The 25,777-nt window shown below is 43.6% G+C and overlaps 1 protein-coding gene across 6 annotated transcripts in view; it reads left to right on the forward strand.

Moving 5' to 3' along the window:
• ELFN1 (extracellular leucine rich repeat and fibronectin type III domain containing 1) overlaps window positions 1-25,777 on the forward strand; it is a 444,895-nt gene that overhangs the window by 369,838 nt on the left and 49,280 nt on the right. Inside the window, exon 5 of one of the 6 annotated variants that reach the window (XR_011364450.1) lies at window positions 25,202-25,258. The exons of 4 other annotated variants lie outside the window; for them this stretch is intronic. The gene's annotated coding sequence lies outside the window, so the exon portion shown is untranslated. Of the gene's footprint in view, window positions 1-5,216; window positions 5,326-25,201; window positions 25,259-25,777 lie in introns of those variants that run through there. One more of the 6 variants, XR_011364451.1, reaches the window with a different exon arrangement.

A 25,777-nucleotide genomic window follows, 5' to 3' on the forward strand; every position in this document is an offset into this window, starting at 1 on the left:
CTACAGTATTTACAGTAAGAACAAGGACGCAGTGCTATCTGTGTCTACAGTATTTACAGTAAGAAACAAGGAGGCAGTGCTATATGTGCCTACACAATTTACAGTAAGAAACAAGGAGACAGTGCTATATGTGTCTACAGTATTTACAGTAAGAACAAGGAGGCAGTTCTATCTGTGTCTATAGTATTTACAGTAAGAAACAAGGAGGCAGTTCTATCTGTGTCTACAGTATTTACAGTAAGAAACAAGGAGGCAGTTCTATCTGTGTCTACAGTATTTACAGTAAGAAACAAGGAGGCAGTTCTATCTGTGTCTACAGTATTTACAGTAAGAAACAAGGAGGCAGTGCTATCTGTGTCTACAGTATTTACAGTAAGAAACAAGGAGGCAGTCTTTTAGGATCTAACTAGAATTTTTATACGCAAAATAATTATTTTACAAACATTTTATTGAGGGTTTCAGGGTACAAATCATCAGAAAAAACCAAAGGAGATATGACCTGAACTGACAGGCTGTGCTACTGCAGACCACTAGACGGGAGCAAAAACGGTTTAATAAATCATGAAGAATAATATTTACAATGTACTTGATCTGTCTGACACGTCCTGCGTTGAAGAGATTATGGTGACAAGTCAAAACATTGCTTCATGGTGGTGTCTGGCTGTGCATTAATACTGAGAATTAGCTAAGAAGCTCTTAAACTTCATAATGGTCCTGGGGGCCTGAGGACTTACGAGGTCCCAACAGCATCTGGTCTTCATCCATTTTATTTTGTGATACTGAGTGAACAGTTTTACACCCACGCCAAACTTCCAAGTGCTGGTTATAAATACAAATGAGAGATTACAGCTGATAACTATATACTTAGAGGGGACGAAATGTTTTTTTTTTTTTTAGAGTTCTATAAACAATGTATTTGATAAAAATTACAATAAATACAAATGATTTAGCAATGAGGAAATCCATGCGCCGCATGAACGTACACGAGACAATATTTTAGGCTACTTATCAAATCCTAAATCTGTAAATAACAACAGTTTGTTTCAACAGTTTTTTATTGTCATTTAGCATTAGACTCAGGTCTTGTTAACTAAGGGCCCTATTACACGGATGGATAATCAGCCGAATCGGGACGATTTGGTCAATTATCCCTTCATGTTATAGAGACAACGATCAGCCGATGAAACAATATCATCGGCTGATGGTTGGTTTAGATTTGGACCTAAAATCGTCGGGAACCAACCGTACATTGCTACATGTAATAGTGATGGCTGACGATTGCCCAAACGCCTGATACCTTAACTCCCGCCTGTGATTGGCTGAGCGCAAACACTGCGGCTGCTGGTAAGGGAAGCTGCGGAGCACAGGAGAGAAGAACAGGAGCGGGGAGAGGTAAGGTATCAGGTGATTGGGCAAGGGCTGCATGGACATCGCTAACAATGTCCGTGCAGCCCTTACTGCCTGATTATCAGGCCGTCTAATAGGTCCATAAAATCCATAAAAATCGGCGCTCGTTTACCAAAATGAGTGGGCCATAGTCGGCCCATGTAATAGGACCCTAAGAAAGCCTCATTGTCCCTCCATTAAATGAAAACACACGTATTGCAAATGGCGCTTTTTGTTTGTTTTGCGTTGAAATTTAAGTCTTTAAATTATTCCCTTTGGTCATGAGTGATATAATTACTTTCAAATTTCATTACATTCAGGCTAGGTTCACACACAGTATTTCCATCAGTCTTTTGATCCGGAATCCATATCCAAAATCAGAAGTGGAACTAACAGGGCAAAATTATAATGGAAAGATTTGTACAGGTTCTGTGTTTTTTTAATCCACTCCTGGTTGAAAAAAGACTGACGGAAATACTATGTGTGAACATAGCCTCAAAGTCAGCCATAAACTAATACTAGAATACTTTTTGGACATTGAAGCATCCAACTTCTCTAGTCATCAGGATTAGAGATGATCGAACAGTGGGAATTTTTAGGTTCGGTCGAACTTGAACCTTTGGTATTTGACTCCTGCTGCCTTCCTGTTCCGTGGGGAAGGTGGAGACAGCCTGAGTACCGCCTGGAAAACAGGGATACAGCCTATTGCCGAATTCCGAAGGTTCGAGTTCGAACGAACCTGAAAATTCCCGCTGTTCAATCATCTCTAGTCAGGATTCAAATGCCAAGAGCTTGGGTTTAAAAAGCGTTGCTGAATGCAAAAAGTTCATCAAGTCTGCTCATCAATAGTGGGAACATCATATAAAAGTAATACTTACCCATCCCCGAGCCACCACAGCTGCAACACCACAAGCTTATGGCCCAATAATAATCGACTAAAAAAATCTAAGGGATCCATTGATTGTAACCCAACAACCTGTAGATTTCCAGATATTGCTGGACAATTTGTATTGGGCCCTAACAGCGAGTGGCTGCCGGTGGCATTCTGGAAGTTGTAGTTTTAGCCATAGAGCTACAAGATGGAGAACACATGGTCTGAATGGTACCTAGAATTTGTGCAGGTTTAATATGTATTGGAAAAAAAAACCAAGTCCTAGCAATCACCAGCTGAATGCGGAAGGAGATGGAATCCATGACTTAATGACTGCACACAGTCTCTAGTACAATTGCAAAAACTCATAAATATTTATCTGCACTGCGGTTCCTTTAGAATCATTCAATATGTTAGGTTTGGCTCCTGCATGATTTACACGCTTAGAAATTATATCTGAATGGCTGAAAGGGAAAGCTCACCCTGTCATTTAATACCAGATGGAAATTACTTGTTCCTTCAATCTACACACCTACTACTTATCTCTGTCTTATGGAGATAATAAGGAGGAAACCACTCAGGGTGGGGTGACCGATTCATGTCAAAGAATGGCAATCAAAAGATACAATTTCCATTGTCATTGTCTTGTAAGGTTGGCGGTTTCTGTAGTTTCTTAACAGTGATGTACACGGGTTCATAAACTGAAGCTTCTGCACTCCGATACAAACTCTGTAACTGGGTCCCATCTACGAGGTGTAGGGCCAGGATGTAACAGCTTGGTCCTTAAAGGTTAAAGTCTTACTATTGAGACCCGCTGTGATCAGGAGATATAGCCGTGGACAGCTTGCGGCAGCAGCGTAATCCACTCCCTGGCCAGCCAAGAATTCCAACTACAGTATGTAGTCTCATAGACTGTTAGGGACATACGGCCAAGGAGTGGATGGCACTGCTTCCGCGTTCTCCCTGGCTCAGCAGTGAAACCTGCTGTAATCAAAAACAGCATGTCAGGAGTTAGTTTTGATGACAGGTGCTCTATAAAGTTGTATTTTCAACTCCCAAACTTATAGATAGAATGACGGACACTGTTCAAAGGTTGGTGACCACTAGGACCCCTACTGATCCCAACAAAACTGTCCCTCAATAGAATTCGCTATAAAGATTCCAAACATGGGGGTGGGGGTGCAGTTTTCTGAGAAAGGAGAGTCCCAGTGGTTGGACCCCCACTGATCTCTTAGTTATCTTTTAATCTGTTCTTCATATCCCAATTTACCAAATTCGATAAATACACTACCAGCCCAGGGTCTAGGAACACAACCACAACATTTCCCACCAACTTTGCCTGTGTCATAGTAACTGTCAGCTTACAAGCTTTCCTACCATACCACTATGGGTCTCAGAGAGGCGACCCTCTAATATACACTGCAGCCATGTAACAGCATAGTGTTCTCTGCTGGCAGTGACCTGCGGCATTGCCAAATGCGATAGCCCCTCTGAACATAAGCTACAATAAGAGCAGTGGTGTAGCTAACATGGAAGCAGACCAGGCAGCTGCTATGGGGCCTGGCATGGAGGCAGGTCAGGCATGACTGCATCTTATAGTCAGTATAATGGTATCATTCAATTTTCCCATCATCATGTAGTCAGTATACTGGGGTTACCCAGCTTTTCCAGCATCTTGTAATCATTGTAATTGGTCATCCAAATTTCCTAGCATCCTATACTCAATATAATGGAGGTCACTGAGTTTTCCCAGCATCTTGCAGTCAATATGATAGAGGTCACCCAGCAGCCCCCAGTCCCCAACCCCCCCCCCCTTCCGGGACACAGAGTACCCCTTAACAACACCCCACACACTGTCTTAAAACAGCTCGCACCTCTTCACCCCGCAGGTGTTTCAGAGCCACCCCCACCAGCAGGGACTCCCTCACGCCCCCCACCCCAGGGCACAGAACTGCCAAAGGAAGACCGCACCACTCCGCTAGGCTAGGTGAGTATGTTAGGGGGCCCCATTGAGTTTTTTCCTATGGGGCACAATAAATCCTAGTTACACCCCTGAACAAGTGTGCTAGGTTTTGTTAATAAGGACATAATGTTTGTTTCCTCCTCCATGCTGTTTCCTTTGGTTGCAGTTCCTCTGTACCCTCCCAGGTATGGGCCCCTACTCCCAGCAGCTTGCTATGCCTCTGATAAGTACACTACTTTTCCGAAGTAAAGGAAGAAGACCACTTGACTGCATTATTGCTGAGAGTATACTATGAAAAATTCATATTCCGTCGACATACATCTATTGATTTCCATACTGAAAAGGGACGTGTAACAGTTTCAGTGAATTCCTGTTTTAATGGGATGAATCACTTGCCAAATGTTCAATTGTACTGACTGCCATTCTATAAGATTTAAGTATTCTGCTGTGAATTGATCGCCTTTGTACGGGGATTTCCTTCTGGACCGCACTCATTTATGACAATGGAACGCCGTTCTTTCCACCTCTCTTTGGCGTTGACCTTTAACAGGGCAGATGTATTTTAAATAACTTGCAAATGAACAATATCTCAGGAGCTACTCCATAGATTGTAGTTCTAGATGCGGCGGCGGCGCTCGCCAGGTGAATTACTGAAAATAACATCCAGCCTGAGCCTGAGCTTCCGCTTTTCTTCATCTTCCCAACATTTTCCTATATAAGTGGTGCCTAAACCACTGCTTATCGTCATAAAGGATAACACAGAGAAAGCTACTTCCGAGAATGAAAGGTATAGATCATTGTAGATTCATAGGCAGTTGGATGCCGGGGGACTCTTTTAGTACTGTAATAGTGGCCATATGTTGTTAACCGTGCATCTCCTTGGTTTCTTTGGTTGAATTATTTACTGTGATATCCCCTGTAGCAATAATAGTCTATGATGTCAGCGATCAGTCATAATCTGTAGCTCTCAAAGCAAGGTGTTCATTTTCCCTGCAGCGCCACCTTGGGGAAAGGAAGTGTTGTACAGATCCTGTGAAATCAAAAGGCTATACTGGAATGACTGGTCCTTCAGAGCAAGCGAGGCTGGTTTTTAGTCACTGCCCATTCTGGATACAGATAAGGTTTCTGAATGACTTATTATTATTACTTATAGTATATCAACATTTTTCAAACATTTTAAATTTTAAGCATTTTCCGTTTTTGTAGTTGATCGCTTTATTTGTTTTACCAGCCTTTAGTTGTATTTAGAGATGAGCGAACCCGATCCGAACGTTCGGTATTTGATTAGCTGGGGCTGCTGAACTTGGATAAAGCTCTAAGGTTGTCTGGAAAATTTGGATACAGCCAATGACTATATCCATAATTTCCACATAGCCTTAGGGCTTTATCCAAGTTCAGCAGCCACCGCTAATCAAATGCCGAAAGTTTGGGTTCGGATGGACTCGAGCATGCTCCAGGTTCGCTCATCTCTAGTTGTATTGTTTTATTAATCTTATTTAAAGGGGTTGTCCAGTGACTATCTTTTTTTTTTTTTTTCACATCAACTGGTTTCAGAAAGCTATGTAGATTAATAATTTACTTCTATTTAAAAATCCCAAGTCTTCCCATACTTATCAGCTTCTGTATGCCCTGCAGGAAATGTTGTTTTCTTTCCAGTCTGACACTGTGCTCTCTGCTGACATCTCTGTTTGAGACAGGAACTGTCCAGAGTAGGAAAGGTTTTCTATGGAGTTTGCTTCTGCTCTGGACAGTTCCTGACATGGACAGAGGTTGCAGCGGAGAGCACTGTGTCAGACTGAAAAGAATACACCATACAGTAACTGATCAGTATGAGAAGACTGGAGTTTTTTTTTTTAAATAGAAGTAAATTACAAATCTATATAACTTTCTGAAACTAGTTGACGTAATAGAAAAAGATTTTCGCTGGACAACCCCTTTAATGACCATTTTTTATCTTTTTTCTCAATGATCATTCTTAGTGTAACGTTATATTGTTCTTTCAATGTTTTATCCATGATCCATCTGATGCATTGAGGTCAACTGTTTGTTAATGCCTCAGTAGGTTCAAATAATTCTAGTTGCTCTAAGGTTGGAGAAGACGAAGGGTGACAATTTATTCATTTATCATATTCTTTGCTGTAATACAGGACCACGACTGATGTCAGCACCAGCAAACCTGGGTCCAGTAAACTTAGAGGTCTTGTGGTGATCTGAAGAAACAACCTCTAAGTTTAGAAACCATATCAATCATATGAATGCCTTAGGGTTCTTTAGGGGCGGTTCCAGGATTGAAACCTAGTGGGCAGACAACTTTGTTTTATGTGGTTATTAGAGATGAGCGAACCTGGAGCATGCTTGAGTCCATCCGAATCCGATCGTTCGGCATTTGATTAGCGGTGGCTGCTGAAGTTGGATAAAGCCCTAAGGCTATGTGGAAATCATGGATATAGTCATTGGCTGTATCCATGTTTTCCAGACAACCTTAGAGCTTTATCCAACTTCAGCAGCCCCAGCTAATCAAATACCGAACGATCGGGTTCGGATGGACTCGAGCATACTCCAGGTTCAGTGGTTATGCTTCTCTCCACTCCTTTGAATGTTTAAACCTCGCCCTGAACACAGGAAGGAGTATAAGGCTTTGTTCATGCAACAATTTTCTCCAGCCGTTATTTAGCACGATCCAATGTCTGTCATTGCAGTAACGGGCGTTAGAAGCACCTAGCAGCATATGGTCAAGGCTAGGCATTCTTCAAGTGACAAGTATACAATATAATACGACCAGGGGCGGAACTACCGCCGTAGCAGCCTTAGCGCAGGCCCCCGGAGCTCACATAGCCTACAGCACCGGGCGGCCGAGCAGGCCTCCCGGGTGCTGCAGCTGTTTGAGATGTCCCGGCACAGGTGACGGCTCAGCGTCCGCCAGGGCAAGTACTTCCGGGGGCAGGGAGCATCTCTAACAAGCACTCCTGTGCCGTGCCGGAAGTACAGGCTGGGGGCGGACGCTGAGCTCACTGGTCACTGTGCTGCCGGGACGGCAATCTCGCACGTCCCGGCAGCACAGTTACCAGTGAGCTCAGCGTCCGCCCCCAGCCTGTACTTCCGGCACGGCACAGGAGCGCTTGTTAAAGATGCTCCCTGCCCCGGAAGTACTTGCCCTGGCGGACGCTGAGCCACGCTAATCCCGTCACCTGTGCCCGGGAGAAGACAGCCGACGGTGGAGTTAGGTGAGTTTTTTTTTTTTTTATCTGCTTTGCAAAGGCGGATATTCAGGGGGCATCTATTGGGGATAATACAGGGGGGCATCTATTGGGGATAATACGGGGGGGCATCTATTGGGGATAATACAGGGGGGCATCTATGGGGTATATACAGGGGGCATCTATTAGGGATAATACAGGGGGGGCATCTATTGGGGATAATACAGGGGGGGCATCTATGGGGGATATACAGGGGGCATCTATTGGGGATAATACAGGGGGGGGCATCTATTGGGGATAATACGGGGGGGGGCATCTATTGGGGATAATACAGGGGGGGCATCTATTGGGGATAATACAGGGGGGGCATCTATGGGGGATATACAGGGGGCATCTATTGGGGATAATACAGGGGGCATCTATTGGGGATAATACAGGGGGGCATCTATGGGGGATATACAGGGGGCCATCTATGGGGATATACAGGGGGCATCTATTGGGGATATACAGGGGGGCATCTATGGGGATTTACAGGGGGCATCTATTGGGGATAATACAGGGGGGGCATCTATGGGGGATATACAGGGAGCATCTATTGGGGATAATACAGGGGGGGCATCTATGGGGGATATACAGGGGGCATCTATTGGGGATAATACAGGGGGGCATCTATGGGGGATAATACAGGGGGGGCATCTATTGGGGATAATACAGGGGGGGCATCTATGGGGGATATACAGGGGGCATCTATTGGGGATAATACAGGGGGGCATCTATTGGGGATAATACAGGGGGGGCATCTATGGGGGATATACAGGGGGCATCTATGGGGGATATACAGGGGGGCCATGGACCAAGGGGGATGGACAACACACACACGGGGGTAATTTATAAGGGGCCAACACAGGTGGCATCAGTAAGGGGGAATACACATAGGGGCATATACTATAAGGGGGTCACGTAGTGTCAGGGCTATCCACTACAGATGTGCAGTTTGTAGAGAGATGAGGATGGGGCCAGAGTGAGGAGACTAATATGTCTGTCTGGCAGATTCTGTGGATTCGTGGCTCGGAAAAGTTCTCATAACAGCCCAGGATGGATGGAGAAGAAAATGAAAAGGAAACAACTCCAATCAAGAAGACGCCCCCTGTGAGTCACTTAATATTACTGTACTATAGTTTATATGGTGTACAAAACCTGTGTAGAGCTGAGTGGGCTGATGACATAGTGGTCGATTGAGGGGGGGGGGGGGGGGCCCAATCAAAAGTTTGCTATGGGGCCCAGCCATTTCTAGTTACGCCCCTGAATACGACCATAGAAATACCACTGCCAATTTCTAAGGGTAGCAATTGCCCCCATTGCCCTTTCCCCACAGATCTGCCCCAGTGATCAATAAACATTTCAAATAGTCATTATAACAATGGGATCATTGTAAACAGAATTGAATGGTTAAATAATTTTAAAAAACAAAATCCTGCCTATAACCCGCATTATCTTCTGGACGTTCTTTGTCCTGTTACAATTACGTGATCTACAGAATCACAATAATCTCACAGCACCAGCCTTCATACACTTCCTCCCATTGCCGGTAACCTCCATTTATTACTTCTCCTGAATGGTATATGTTATTTAGGAATTACAGAAAGTGGGGTGGCAAGAAGACACCAGTATTATAAACAGCACATGGTGGGGTTTAGGGGGTTTACATTGGGCATTATAGATTTTCAATGATGAAACTTATTTTTTAAATTGTCTGCCAAATTAACATCCACTAGATAGGGAATAACTACCTTATAAGTGGAGGTCTGAATACTGGGATTCCCTTCAATTCTGAGAAATAAATGAATGAAGCACTTTTTAATACTGTTCAAAAGCCCCATAGATATTAAAGGAGAAGTTCCGCAAACTGTAAAAATGCCAGGCAGGCGGGGGGGGGGGGGGGGGGGGGGTGAAAAAATAACAAACAAGTGAACTTACGCCTCTGTAGCGCTGCTCTCTGTCCCGTTCACATCAGCCAGTCCTGCAGCTCCACTGGCTGCAACGTCACAACCCGGTTAAGTGATGGCCCACCCAGCCAATCAGTAACTGGGGTGGGATACTGCCCAAGTCACTGACTGGCTGAACAGGTAATCACTCAGCCAGGCCGTGACGTTGCTGCTGCAGGAGCCAGGTACACAAGGTACCCAGTTTCCTGCAGAAAGTGACAGCCGGCGGCGATGAACGGAATGCTGAATCACCGCAACGAAGGCACGGGGATGGGTTTAATTGTTTGCTTTTTTTCTCTCCCACCCTCACCTATCTGCCGCTTTTTTACCATTTATGGGAATTTTAAAGAAGTCATGGCCACATATGCATTCTGTTCCTCTAGTGGACCCCCAATGATTCATTGGTTCTTCCCTATGCTGTGGAGTGGGGAAGGTCTACTTAAGGTTAAAGTAAAGCCTATTTTCCCACCAACTTGAGTTTTTTTATTGTCTTGTGGAGTGCCTTTTTTTTTTACATGCCTCCTTATGATGTGCCATATAGTCCCCAAATAATATGCCCTATCAATTTACCAAGGAAAGTAGCTGCATCCTGTACATTTGCCTCTCCATTGGCTTGTGGGATTGGGTATGCAGGCATCAGTATTGAGAGGTGAGGGGCCCAGGTACTCACCACCAAAGCTGGTCCTGTTCTCCACCCGATAAATGGACCAAGCCTTCCCACGACCTAGGAGAAGATTGCATAAATGATAACATCTTAAAAGATGTAGTTGTAGAAATGGTGCTTCAATATTAGGCAGCATTGGACTGGCCCATCAGAGAAGCGGAGGATCCTCTGGTCGGCCCCCAGCTTTAGAACCTGCACTAACACTCACTGACATGCCATTTGTCACTGGTTCTTCATTGGTGGGCCCCCAGGATCATTTCCTCTGTTGGGCCCCAGATACCCCAGTCCGACACAAATATTAGACTGTGGGTTATAAGGATAGACCATACCGTACATATGTAATATGATCCAAAACAATTAAACCATGGCTCTAAAAAAAAATGCAAAAATAGCATTAAGCATTGTGCTCCTTGGGGTTGTTTTTGCTGAATCCTTCTCTTTTAAGCACTGCTGGACAACTTTCTATAGATAAACTCCAAGGAGACTTCTCTACCCGGAATTTTATAAATGACAGGTCACAAAAAAAAAGATTCCTTAAAGTTTTCCATTCTGCTGAGAACTATATTGGAGAAAACATTTTCCAATGAGAGCGCCTCATATTCCAGAAGCATAGTCTGCTTGTAAACCCACCACATGTTCTCCGAGAGAGATCGCTCACAACCACATTAAAAAAAGACTAGAGAAATAGGAGAGCAATTTATCTTGTGATTTATGCTGCGACGCGGTCTGGAAGGATATTCCTACATCAGTGAAAGGGTTAGTTACACCGAGAGAGGAAATATTCCAGCGTATGCTGTACTTGTATTAAAGGATTTAGGATTAGAGCGTTGGCCACTTGGATCCAAATTCAAAGGGACAGATGTAGCTGATTGAAATTGGGCTGAGAGCCTTAATGTCTCAGACGGGCTTGTTGAACCATATGGTGCTTTTGCATGGACTTCCTGGTATAACAAGGGTTAAACGTAGGGCAGAGCGCCACTGTGTAGTGGTTATAGGCCTCTACGGGCATCATTACACTTATTTCTTTTTACAGGTTGTACATTGACCATGTAACCTTACCCTGAGCTCTATAGCTAGAGGGATGACTGCCCTATAAATAAAATCTATTTATAGGAACATTGAATTTAACTGTATTTTATATAGCTACAAAGTATATAGAACAATGTGTATATATAGATAGATAGATAGATAGATAGATAGATAGATATTGTACCAAATTCAGTACAATTATTAATTTCATTTAATCTTCTGTTCATTCTTCCCTCAAGAGTCCAGTGGGTTGGTCCCTCTAAGTGACTAACAACTATGCTCTGTTACTGCTGATTAGGACCGCCCACTGGACTCCCGGGCCCAGAATAAGCAAGAGATTGAATGAATAATTTGCTAATTGCTACATTCTACTGAATCTCTCTCTCTCTCTCTAATTAGATTGCCTATGCCTATATCATTAGTATTGTCTAGCCAGAAACTGAATGTAACTTTAGCACAAATATGATATCACTGCCCATAGTCCAGTTCTAATGTTGTCCATGAAATGTGTGTGTGATATATGTGCTCAGTGCTATTAAAGTGAATGGAGCTGATAGGGTGTGGCTAAAATAATTGAAATTCTGCCATATGAACCAGTGTCCATTTTTGCTGGGATCACAGTAAAAAATAACCTAAAACGGTGGATAACTTTGCTATTGCTTTAACATCTATTGCTGCTAATATACAGATGTACACACATTATTGCCCATGTGGGCGCAACGCAGAATTTTTATGTGAGAACGGGCATTACAGTTATGTTTATAATGGGGGTGATGTGAACAGAACCTTAGACAGAGTCCATTTACATTTAGTACATAGACTGAGTCTGCCAGAATGGATGCAGCCCCATGGGGGCCCCATTCTATTAAAGGAGATGTCCGGGGACTAACTTTTTTTTTAAAACAGCTGGGGAGGAGGTGGCTAAACATAACCACAGGCACCTACATCCCAGGCTCCAACGCGTAGATCTCCTGTCCTCCACTCTGGTTCACGGTCTCTTTGCCGCTTTCTGGTCTGAGTGGTGACCCGGGACATGATGTGTCAGTCCCACTCAGCCAGTCAGCGGCCATATCAGGGTCCTGCCTGGCTGAGCGGGACTGCCACGTCACATCCCTGGTCCCCACTGCTGTCCTCGTCTCCGCCTGGAGCAGAGGACAGCAGACCCCTGCAATGGAGCCGGAGGGGTAAGTGCCTGCTGCTATGTTCAGCCACCTCCTCCCTGGCTGTTTTTTTTTTTTTTTTTTAAATGACAGACCCTGGACTTCTCCTTTAAATCATAGTGAACATATGGAAAAACCCCTTTAAATCACCTAATATTTCTGTAGCACACTGAGAGAACCAATATGCTATGTGACTATGCCTGTCCTTGAAAGTTTGGAAGAAAAAAAAAATAATCACAATAGGTTTGATAAGGAAAAAGAATGTTCTCTATTTACAAATATAAATCTTTATCACTTGTCCGGGAAGAAGCAGCGAGCACGAAGAATAGCGTGAAACAACGTTTGCATACACTTGAAGGCTCAGTAGCATGGAATTGTTATCATGGAGCCTGTCATAATTATGGTGATGTAATAGAAGGTTCTGCATTGGAGACAGCCGCACTATATACTGCAACACACGGCCGCTTGTGGCTCATTAAGTTGCAGCACGCTGATCTAAAAACAAATAAAGCCAAACGTCTCTCCTCACGTCCGTGATATGCACAGCAGGCGAGACCTCTGCTCCACAGTAAGGGGAAAGAAAGAGGAGGCAGAAGCTCAGACTGCAGCTGGAGAGGGAAAACAAGAGCGAATCTGACCAAGTCAGCAGGCTGGGCGAGAACGCTTCTCAGGAATAGACTTGGCGCTAGTGGAAAAAATGCGCTCTCCCGGGGAGAAGGGGACGGCTTCCTAATCAATCTATTATTATCCCTATTGTTATTGTCCGTATGGCACAGCAACCAAATTGACCATGATTTAGATCGTGCCGGGGTTAGTTATTAAGGGGAGATGCTGGGACCTTGTGTATTATCCAGGCTGAGCTGAACACAACAGTTATGTACAATTACTCCAATAAAGGAGAAGCTGCCAGGATGTGTTGGCTGTATAGGACCAGGCCTGTCCCAGGCGGGGTTAAGGCCATGTGTAGTATTCTCTATTGATTCATATAGAACCCCAAAAATATAACCATATAGTACCCAAATAACATTGCCCCTGCCCATATGCTGTATCACGTAGTGCTCAAATAATATAACCATACACTACCCAAATAACATTTTGCTGTATCATATAGTGCTCAAATACTACAACCGTACACTACCCAAACAACAGGGCCGGCATCGACACAGGGCTTACCCGGGCAAGTGCCGGGGCCCCAGCACCCCTGGTGGTCCCAGAGAGGGAGAGGGGCCCAGTGCTCTAATGTTCAGCCCCCTCACTGTAGTGCAGGGAGAGCGGGCTGAACATTAGAAGACAGAGAAAGAGCAGGACCTGTGAGCATCCTGCAGAAAGAAAGGGGGATGAAGGACCTGATCACATGACCTGCAGGTCCTCAATACTACAGTGTGGAGATCAGCCAGGCAGAGAGGAAGAGGAAGAAGACTAAACTGTAAGTGCTGTGTGTATGTGTATGTGTCAGTCAGTAAAGTGTGTAGAAGGGTACTCCAGAGAATAAGATTTTATTTTTTGCTAATACATTGCTTTAATAAACTTTGTAATATAACTTTAAAAAAAAGTAATGTGTGTCAGTAATGTGTGTGTGTGTGTGTGTCAGTAATGTTTGTCAGTAAGCGTCTATGTCACTAATGTGTGTGTCAGTAATGTGTGTTTGATGTTAGTGGGGTCTCAAGTGATTGTGGATAGATGAATGAGGGGCCCGCTGGGGCTATGTCGCCCAGGGTCCCGCAAAAGCCTGAAGCCGTCCCTGCTAGAGATGAGCGAACCTCAAGCATGCTCGAGTCCATCTGAACCCGAACTTTCGGTATTTGATTAGCCATGGCTGCTGAACTTGGATAAAGCCCTAAGGCTATGTGGAAAACATGGATATAGTCATTGGCTGTATCCATGTTTTCCAGACAACCTTAGGGCTTTATCCAAGTTCAGCAGCCCCAGCTAATCAAATGCTGAACGATCAGGTTCGGATCGACTCGAGCATGCTCAAGGTTCGCTCATCTCTAGTCCCTGCCAAACAACATTACGCTTTATCATATAGTGCCCAAATAATATAGCTGTGTACAACCCAAATAACATTATGCGGTATGCGCCCAAATAATACAACTGTACATTAGCCAAATAACATTATGCTATAGCATATAGTGCCCAAGAAATACAACCACATACTACCAAAACAACACTATACTACATCATATAGTGCCAAATAATGCAACCATACACTACCCAAATAACATTATGCTATATATCATATTTAGGGGAGTAACTAGGAATATGGCGTGCCGCACATATGCTGCAGATAACAGGTGGCAGGGGAGTATCTATGCGGCCAGGATCTCTAGATATAGGACTTGGGCATTGAGCTGAATCTTCCTCCTGGTGAAGGAAAGCCAAGTCATGGCCGTGCTCACATAACCGCATAAGCCCTATATCAGGTTCATTGCAAAAAATAAAAAAGATTTGGAAGCTTTGGATTCTCTCCTAATAAAGGCTGTGACCGGTCATAGAACCCATTAACCCTTCCCATTACAATGAAGCATTGCCGGTACAGTACAGACAAGTGAAATCAAGAACCGTAAATGTAAAGCTTACTAAAGCTCATTTGCAGGGAGAGTTTTATCATCCAAAATGGTGATCTCAGGGGGTTTGGGTAATATCAGGCCCATGCCGCTGATAGAAGGGAGAAGGTGAGAGTGATGACAATGCTGCTTATCTCAGGGCAATCAGAACATGTTTCAGTATAATTGGGATCCGAAACATATCGCAACACCATTGAGCCTCGCTTTCCTTTAAGAGTACCTCCTATTAAAAATAACTTTTAACAGGTAGTCAAGTATGTCAAAAGTTATTGATCACAGTGGGTCTTACTGCTGTAGTCGGGGAGAGAGCATGACAACAGCAGCACAATGCACTGTATCTCCTGATCGACTAATTCCAACAGTGGAAGGCTATGTTCACATTTTGTAAGACACCGGCCGTTCCGTGACCCAGCAGTGTCACAGAGCGGCCGGTGTCAGATAAGATCGTCTCAGCCGGTACTGCAGTATGGGCCAGATGATCTTAAGCTCTGCTGAATTCTGATGAGGGTGCATCCATGCATGCCCGCATCAGAATTCCCCACTGCACCCAATGGAGTGTGCGGCCGGAGCCTCACGCTCCATAGTGTGCACTGACAGGGTTTTCTACGGCTGCTATTCACTGAATGGCGGCCACAGAAAACTGACATGTCAGTTTTCTTTGGCGCCGCTAGGGATCCCGGCCAGAGTGTATACTATGTGTGTTCACTCCGGCCGGGATTCCCTCAGCCTTCAGTACAATGTAAGTTCAACAACGGCCTTGATTACCAAGGGACTTACGTTGTGTGAACATAGCCTAAGAATGTAAGCCTATGAGGCTACATTGTCGGAGTTGGGGGCCAGGTGGGGGGTGGATCACGCTGCTGCCTCGCTCTCTCCTGGCTACATCTCCTGATCACAGCAGGTCTCAGCAGTGAAACCAGCCGCTGCCATCAATAAAATTTATTGAAATTTATAAAGTTTATGACAGTGACTCAACTTTACCTATAGAGCTTAGTCTACTGCCTATGTTTTCTTGATGCCGCCATGACCATCCAGGTGCGTCACCAACATCTCGCGAACCATACAATACACGTTTTTCAAACACGGAGGCAGCTGATCTGGAAGATGATCCAAAAAAACAGCAGTTCTGTCAATAGAAGAGGGAAAGCAGACATCATTATAACACAGAGAGGCCATTTCCCAGAAGGGAGATGAATTAAATTTGGCAAGTTAGTCATTCGATGAATTGCTTTGCCCATTATGACGAATACACAGCTCCTGCATTTGGCGCCGGCTACAAAGAAAACATTCACTGTTCACTGTAAGCTATTACATTTGCAGGAGGAAATAAAAGAGCATAACAAGTCTAGTCTGTGCCTTCCTATCCACACTTACATCTCGTAATAATCCTCCATAACACTATCACTGCTCAATATTGTGCAGTATATACAGTGGGCCGGTGTTGTGTATTGTATGTGCGCACAATATCCCCGCTCGGCTCCGTATCGCAGACTTTGTTCTACTACTTGGGAAATTAAAATGCAGCCGGTGCCGCTGTATGCGGTATTGTTTTCTGTCTGAATCTATTTTCCTTGGCTGCTGCCATAGACTACAGAATCAGCCCCTTTTAGAGGAATATACCCTGATCACTGTATCCCCCACATACAGCCACTAATAGCATTTATGGGGCTAGTTTTCAGGAAATAAAGTAGATTTTTTTTTTCTGGTGAAACATCTAGAAATAATAAGGTTTTATTAGCTGGATTTCTATGGCAGCCTAGATGTCATGTTATTGTACACTGTACGATGATGATGAATCCTCCGTGCTAACACAGTGAATGAATAGACTTCAATTATTGACTTTACAGATAGAAGGCAACTCTTCCTCCTCCGTACCGGAGCCCCCGATTTTACAAGAGATTATGCAATTTATTCAGCTTATCTATTATATTTGCAATACTTTTACCAGTGGTGTCACTATCACAGTCAGATCACGTGCTGCTAGTGCTGGACCAAAGCCAGAAAGACATTTTCTGCAGTCCTATGGAATTATGTTTTGTTATGCCCCCTGTTCCATATGAAACATGTCACAGGACACCATAGGCAATGCGACCCATGAGTATACCCATGACTCTGAATTAAAGGGGAACTCTGATAGGAAAAAATATATATTTATATATATATATATATATATATATACACACACACACACACAGATATATATACAGACCTAGACAAAAAGGAGTTGCTGCACATCACACCCATGGTTTACACTAATGCCTCTCGGCTATATTTAAAAACCACCAAAATGTTGGTATATAATTTAATCAAACCATATTGCCTCATGTACCGCGTGCAGGTCTTCTGGCACACATGAGTCCCTACACTAAAAACAACACTCTGTCGGTCAACGACCACCAATCCCACCAAGCAAGCGCCCACAGGGGAGGGGGCTACAGAATGGCCCTGCAACCCCACTGTCACAGGACCAAACCCCATGAGCCCCCCCGCAGGCACTGCCAGTGGAGAAGGCGTCCGCCAAGCAACACAAGTATGAACATGGTGTTACTACTCACCAATACACCAGCAGGCAGAATGGGAGAAAGAGGAGGTACTTCCCTCATGTGCACAGGTGCTTCCTGCTTATTGGGGTCACATGGGTCTTACAAGGGAGGAATGCTAGCCACAAAGAAAGGAGAGAACGTATAAAATACAAACCTAGAGAAACAGGAGAGGCTGCACCTCACACTTATGGCTGACACTAATGCCTCTCGACTATCTATAAAAAACAACGCCAGAATGTTGGCATATAATTTAATCAAACCATATTGCCTCATGTACTGTATGCAGGTTTTCTGGCCCACATGAGTCCCTCTTTCTCTAGGTCTGTATATATATATATATATATATATATATATATATATATTTCTTTATTTTCAAATCAACTGGTTATATAGATTTGTAAATTATATATATTTTAAAATCTACAGGCTTCCACTACTTATCAGGTGCTGTACGTCCTACAGGAAGTGGTGTATTGTTTTCAGTCTGACACAGTGCTCTCTGTTGCCACCTCTGTCCATGTCAGGAACTTTCCAGAGCAGTAGCAAATAATTTTTTGCCTGAGTACCCCTTTAAATATGTGATCCACCAGGGGAATTGGCACATCACATCATGGTGAACATCTTACTTTCAATATACATTTGTTGACAAAGAATGACCCCCCAAGAAGAAATTGTTGAAATCAAATCAATCTTTAAATGTGTAAGTATTACTAGCTACTTTACTAACAGTTTAGTTTGAATGGCTGAGGTGACAGGCGATCAAAACAATCATCTTGCTTCTCTCAGTATAATACTGTGCCCCCTCTCAAAGTCTGTCAGCTGGGCAAAATGTCTTTAAGTGTTTTGTAGAGTCTAGCAGTAAACAAAAATATCACAAGAGGTACACTACCCAAAAGTAGCCTTTGAGAGCCTTTTTAGCAGTATGGCAGAGCAAGCGGTGTTAACTGTCAGTCACCACTCACTTCTGAGTGTTGTGGCTGCAGCGCTTGTGACACAGGTGGCTTCCCCAAGTATAATTTCTATTCTAACACTAACATTCATTTGAATAGACATGAGGGGATGCTCTGTATTGCTAGTGATGAATGTAACTGTGCTGCCACTAGGGCTTGAGTAACCCTGAAGTTCACCTTAAAGCCATTGGTGGAGGCCATGTCACCCCTTACTGTTGTCACTCAGTTTACAAATTTAAAAATGTATTGAAGAAGTATACTCTGGCACTACTCACATTGATGTCCTGGCTCTTACATTGGATGGAATAACAGCAAGTTTACATCAACTGCGTCAGATACGGTATGGATGTGACTTCAGCCTTGCTCAACTTCCAATGATACAGGGTAAAGATGTAACATGTAGACAAGAAAAGCCAGCACTATCAATATGTTGAATACAAACACCCATGAACAGTGGGAAGTTAGGACGGCGAGTGGTGTTTCAATACGGCAACAGCTGTTTTGCACAGTTGCGCTTCCTCCGGCCCTGTGGTTAGTGCCACTGGCTTTTCTATTGTACAAAGTTAAATAACTTATTCAAATGAAAATTTTTAAACTGTAAATAATGATTTGCCCTTTTAAAGGAGAAGTCTGGCGGGTGGGGGATGAAAATTGATATTGGGCAGGGGGTAGGGGGAACATGACAAAGAACATATGCACTGCATTGCCGTGCTCCCGTACCCCATTGGATACCAGTTTATCCCTGGCTGTGAGGTATGTTCCAACCCGTCTGCCATATTACTGAAAGGTGTGATTTACCCCTCTCGACCAATTAGTGACTGCAGCAGTATCCCGCCCCAGTCACTGGCTGTGCGGTGCATCCCTCAGCCGGGTCGTGACATAGGAACAGGGGGAGATGTGCCGGCTGTGTCTGTACTTGGCCAAACTAAGGGCCCTATTCCATTGGACGATTATCGTTCACATAATCGTTAATGATTAACGATCTCAAGCGACCGCTATTGCGAAAGGCTTGAAAACGTTCACTCATTTCCATGGAACGATAATCGTTACTTATGATCGTATTTGCGATCATTTTTTCTTCGCTATTTCTTCACTATTGCGTTCGTATCTACTGTGAACGACCAAACTATGTCTTATTCAATGCGAACGATTTGCGAACGTTTTACGAACGAGCAACGATAAAAATAGGTCCAGGTTTTATAAAGCGATAAACGATTTCTCGTTCGGTTGTTAATCGTTAACTGCATTTCAACCGAATCTCAACGATTATAGTTTAGATTCGAACGATTTAACGATAATCTGAACGATAATCGTCCAGTGGAATAGGGCCCTAAGAGTGGATGTATACGAGGTGATTTGGAGAAATAGCTATCAGCTGGTTAAGCGTTAGACCAAAAACAAAGTAAAATGTATTGCCAGCTTTATTCGGATGCAATTGCATTAGCAAAAAACTGTTCCATAAGGACTAAGACTAAGAAAAAAAATTTAAGCCCCCAAGGCCCCAGTCACAACATCAGCTCTTATGTCTTTTGCTGGGTTTCTTATGGATATTGAATCGGCTTGCATAATAGCTTCCTCCACTGTGTGTAGAGTTTACTACTAATTCACGGTATTAGAGGTATTAGCTAGCAGATACGCCGAGTGTCTTAGCTTCCTATGTTTACTTAAAATGGAAGTAAATTATTCAAAAAACAAACCACAGCGAGATCCGTCTGCGTATTATATTATTAAATTTTCATTTTATTGGCTTCTATAATACAACAAACTGAGAATTCCAACTTTATGAAATGCAGAGTTTCTGAAAAACAGCTCTGCGCTCCGAGGAGTCGGCGGTGAAGTTTTTTCTGTGTAATAAATATTTCTATTCTGTAAAAACAAGAAAAAAGCAAAACATGGTTTAAAGATTAATAAAAATATAGAACAAATTTGCTGTCTCGGTGGTGTCAGATACACCGGTTCTGTCGCGTAGGGAATACATTCATCTCCAGCCAATCAAGCACAAAGGGACGGTTAAAAATAATAATTTCTGCTATAGAATGCCTGGAGATGCCGAGATAAAGCAAGTGTTGTTCCTCTCTTAGATCTCATTGTGTGCTTAACCTTTCAGGCTGTAATCTAACTAATGAAAACAGGGAATTTCTTTGCAAACTAGCCCCATGCTGTATAAACAGCAGTTAATGTTTTCACACCATAGCAATCTCAGTAGGGAGAACTTTTGGGAAACAATACGGCGAACTGAGGAAATGCTCTTGATATCGGCTTCATGAATGTGTTAGAAAAGCTACAGTAAATATTGGATTTTCTGATGGTCATTGGATTTTCTGATGATATTGAGATGATTCCTGAACAGCGGTGTGCAAGGAAGAGAAAGATTACCCATAAAATAATACAATAATATATAAATAATAATGTGGCAGGGTATCTCGGAGATTCCATTGTTTGGAGTGATACTGTACATACCTATTCCAATACTGGAGAATTCCCATACTTGTAACCATATAAATGTACTTTGGACCTGATGAAGAAAGCTGGGACCCTCGAAACATGACCTATAAACAAAAAATAAACAGTTTTTGTAATAATATCAGTGTATAAGTGTCTACCAGTGGGCTCCATCTCTAAAGTCAGTGCCGAGAATTCTTCAACTTTTTCCAGGCCAAGATAAGCTCCTGCAGCATTAGCCATTGATATAATATCGGACAGGCTAACGCAGCTGCTTGGACTAATACATACTAGAAATGAAGGAGCACCAAAGTACTCGAGTCGAATATTCTTCAATATTCGAGTGCTTGATTTGGGTAATGAGCCCCATTGAAGCAAATCAATGGGAGACCCGAGTATTTAACCAGGTGTCCCCCGCTTGGCAGAGTTGGGTACCTGGTTATTCTAAAAGTGACAGTCTCGCCCTCAGGGGGTTAAGTTAACCAGACTGTGCGCTGTTGGTGGGAAGGGGAGCGGGGAAATTATACTTACCATTTCAGTCTTCTATCTTTCTTCACTATTTTGCCACTTAGCCAATCCGCAGCTGAGAAGGGACATACTGATTGGCTGAGTGGAGTTAGCAGAGTCTCCCCTGATTAGCTGAGCTGCGATAGTGAAGACAGCTAGAAGACCGCTCCGGTAAGTATACCTTCCCCACCCCAACGTGGTTAAAAGTATACCTTTCACAATCAGACCTTTCCGATCAGCACAAAGATCCTCTTATCCATAAGGTCAGTCAGATGACAACGCATTATCGTCTGAATGCGTCTTCATATCCATGGAGTCCTACCTTCCTGATTAGCAGAGGATCTCTCCACTGATCCGGAAGGTCTGATCGTGATAGGTACACTTTATTAAGATTATGGAAATGCTCCTGTTAAGAGGCCACCATTAATACTATTAATGTCCCCTCTCACCCCCCTAAAGTATTGGCCCATGTAGCGTGCCTACTGTGGGTCTTTTTTCAGCCTACTGTGGTTTCCTTGTAGGCCACAGGCCTACCCTGCAGCATAGAACGTAGATTGAAGGGAAGTGAAACAATGATTCTCCACCCCGTCATCTCTAGCAGCGTTCACCCACAAATGCTGGGTAAGTAGCCCTGGCTTCCTGGAGCTGAAATATGGGCGGTTTGGATGGCCATGGGCCTCCTTGTAGCTACTGGCCCTTGGCAGTCACCCATATTATTATCCTACAGTGGATCAGAAAGTGAAGACATATCCTAATAATTATGCGGCACTGCTACCCGAGGGTCACCACTTCAGTTTTGGTTAAAGAAGTAGCTGTAATACTTTGACGAGACTTGGAGAGTCCTACAGAGAAACTTACATAGACGAAGGATGGAGAAAACCACAAATGAGGTCCTCCATCTCCACAAAACCCTCTTTTGTCCCATTCAGTTGCTAGCAAGACTTGTTCTTCAAAACCATATTTGATCAGCATAAATTCCCCACCCTCCAGATCAGGATATGAAAAGGGAAGAAGGAATGAAAAGAGAAACCAATATTGCAGGATATTTTATTTCAAAGGCTACGGCTCTTCCATTATGCAAATGACTTTCATAAGAAGTTTAAACGTCTGGAAACCTCATATTCCTTTATTTCATTAACATAAATACAAGACAGAGTTAATAAGACAGAATGAAGCAATTCGGGCGGCTAGAAAAGCCAGCGATGTAATTTAACCAGATGGGCGATTACTTATAGCGAGCATTATAATGGGTGAATAGGAGGACCATGTGGTGATTCCATGGTACATGCTACGGTGCTTACAGATCAACCATGTATATTATCTGGGGTCTCGCTCTCTAATCTTTGACCATTATGTATGTGGTCAGTAGAATTTTATTCATAGGAAGTTATAGTCAGCTTATAAATAATCTCTACTTTTTGTTTTCAATTGTCAATCAAACTAGTGTGAACTAATAGTCTCAAGCAGGGTCGAAGCTAGGATTCATTAGGTCGCATAACAAGAAACTTTTTGGGCCTCCTCTCTTACTTATGGTCCCCTTAATACTCGCATTACCTGGTGCAGTCCCGCAAAGTTCCATTCTTCCTAGATCCCCAGTGCACAAGAGCTGGGAGAACCGAACGCCATGGGACTGCGCTGGGTCATGTGTGTGTTGTGTGTGTGCATAAGTGTACATGGGCCCCATAGTGGTTGCATGGTCTGCCTCCATGGTAGCTATGTCATTGGTCTCAAGCCTTAATAGGCAATTCCTATTCTGATTCCATTTAAGAATATACACAGTCAATGGAGCCACATGCAGACAACTCTTTACATGGTGTAGTTGCCATGTTGGGTTACTGCAAGTCCCCGCTGAAGTGAATGGGTGCTGAGCTGCAGTAAGCTAACACAGCCAATGTGCATGGCGAAGAGATGAGCACAAGTCAACCATGCTCAAACCCGTTGGTGCGGCATTTGGATACCGGTGGATGAAGAAGTTGAATGCAGACCTAGGGTGCCCTGAAAAACATGGATACAGACTATGGACTTGAGCATGCCAGAGTTACGCTCATCTCAAGTATAGAGCCTTTGGCACTGTTCACTGTGTATACGCTGGTGCCACAGCTCTGGCAAACAGCTGACTGTCTGGATGCTGGCATCCCATGATCTAATATCGATTGACCATCCTATACAATAGTACACCTCTTTTAAGAAATGGATACAGGATTTGTATTTATTAGACTAAGGGGTCATTCACAATTACAGATGGGACATACTTTCAATCATCATTCATGATGATGCCGGGAGCTCTGAAACAGCTTAAATCTTTGCACTACTGTACTAAAAGATTTAAACCGTTACTGAGCTTGATGCCAGGGCTTCTGAATGCCATTTTGTAGCACATTGTATGTAAGTGTGGACCATGCACAGAATGTGTGAATGACCCCTACATCTGCGTCTATACATACTGTAGGGTTTATATAATGACTGTATAAATCTAGCCAAAAATTGTATTTCTTTTGGTTCGCTGGTTGAATCTCATCCCTGTTTTGTCCTGAAATATACAGCTTTCGTGTGATGAGGGGCATTTTTTTTTTTTTACTTCAAATAGAGCCACACTAGCCCATTAGTGTTGCAGTCTATCCCTATTTCCTTGTGTGTACCCAGTGGAGGGCTGTTGTATGTAGATAGTAATTTGTTTTAAAAGCCAATAAAAAGCTGCATAGAAGACAATGTGGCTGGCACTAATATAGGGCATCATGTTTAGCACTGATGTGGGTGCATTGCCCAGTGAATGTCTATATATTTACCTAGATGTATGTGTAAGTAAGCTTAGTTTTCATATCCTAAGTTCCAATTGCCATGGAGGCCGATCCTTCATATAAAGGGACCCAGCAGCCTGTTATGCCAGCAGGGGAAGCTGAGAAGATTGATTTATAGATTTGCAGAGAAGCCCTGGGTACTCAACATGAAGGGTCCACCTCCTGCACCCTTGTAATAAAGGTTAGAACTAGAGATGAGCGAACCTGGAGCATGCTCGAGTCCATCCGAACCCGAACTTTCGGCATTTGATTAGCGGTGGCTGCTGAAGTTGGATAAAGCCCTAAGGCTATGAGGAAAACATGGATATAGTCATTGGCTGTATCCATGTTTTCCAGACAACCTTAGAGCTTTATCCAAGTTCAGCAGCCCCAGCTAATCAAATGCCGAACGTTCGGGTTCGGATGGATTTGAACCCGAACCCGGTTCGCTCATCTCTAGTTAGAACTACATAAGGTACCTTCAATCATGCAGCCTGCACGACCATCACTAGTCGTATGCTTATAATGTGCACTCAGAATTGCTGCCTGAATTGTTGTAGCATTATCACTATTGTAATGAACAAGGATCAAGAAACAGAGTCTCGCACTCACCGGACTGAAGATGCAAGTGGTTTATTTCCGATACATCAGAGTAGGCTAGGCGGGGAGAGGGGAGATGGTGAAGCAGGTGTGTTCAGCAGGAGCAACAAAATGTTTCACGCCTACAGAGGCGCTTCGTCGGGCTAGGCGTTCCTAGCCCGACGAAGCGCCTCTGTAGGCGTGAAACATTTTGTTGCTCCTGCTGAACACACCTGCTTCACCATCTCCCCTCTCCCCGCCTAGCCTACTCTGATGTATCGGAAATAAACCACTTGCATCTTCAGTCCGGTGAGTGCGAGACTCTGTTTCTTGATCCTTGTTCATTTATCCTGCCTTTTTTGTCTCTGCACCGCCGCTCCACGGTTTGGATACAGTCTGTGTGCTATATACTCCAGTCCCGGGTTTCCCACATTGGGTGTACCTTGTAGTTAGTGCCGGCCGGAACTCTCACCATACGTATATCACTATTGTAATGATGCAAGTATTCGGTTCAAAATTAATAAATCTACTAATATGTATATTGACCAAGCTAAAATAACAGATCGTTCCTTTTTTTCCAGCTCTGAAAATCGAGGACGCTGCAACCAGAGAAACAATTTGCCCCAGAGAATTAAGAAGTATTAAGTATTCAGTATTATCTAATACTCAACATACTCTAGGTCCAGATGTTTAGGTGGTGGTTCAGCTACTAGTCGCTCCACTACCTTAAAAATGGTACATAGACCAATACAAGCACTTGTCACCAGGGCAAAGGGGTCCCTAGTAGTGATAAACAAATTTATCCAACATTCATGTTCATCCAAACCAGAACACTCTGAATTTAACTTCCAGTAGTTGGAGAAAATCTGAGCTCTGAAAGAGCCCTGAAAAACATGGAGACAGCCATAGGCCATAGGCTTTATTCATGTTTTCCTGGAAGCCCTAGGGCTGCATCCAACTTCTCCAGGCAGCAGATGTTAAATGCTGAGTGTTCGTGTTTGGAGGGACCCGAACATTTGGTAAGTTCGCTCATTACTAGTTCCTAGGACTGCTTTTATGAGAAAGTCACGGTAGGTAGCACAGTTAAGACACACAACTCTCTTAAACTTTGATTCTTGGCTTGTGGTGGACCATTGTTGATCAGGGGACCTAAGAAA

This window comes from Dendropsophus ebraccatus, chromosome 9 (assembly GCF_027789765.1).
Source record: "Dendropsophus ebraccatus isolate aDenEbr1 chromosome 9, aDenEbr1.pat, whole genome shotgun sequence".
Lineage (NCBI taxonomy): Eukaryota > Metazoa > Chordata > Amphibia > Anura > Hylidae > Dendropsophus > Dendropsophus ebraccatus.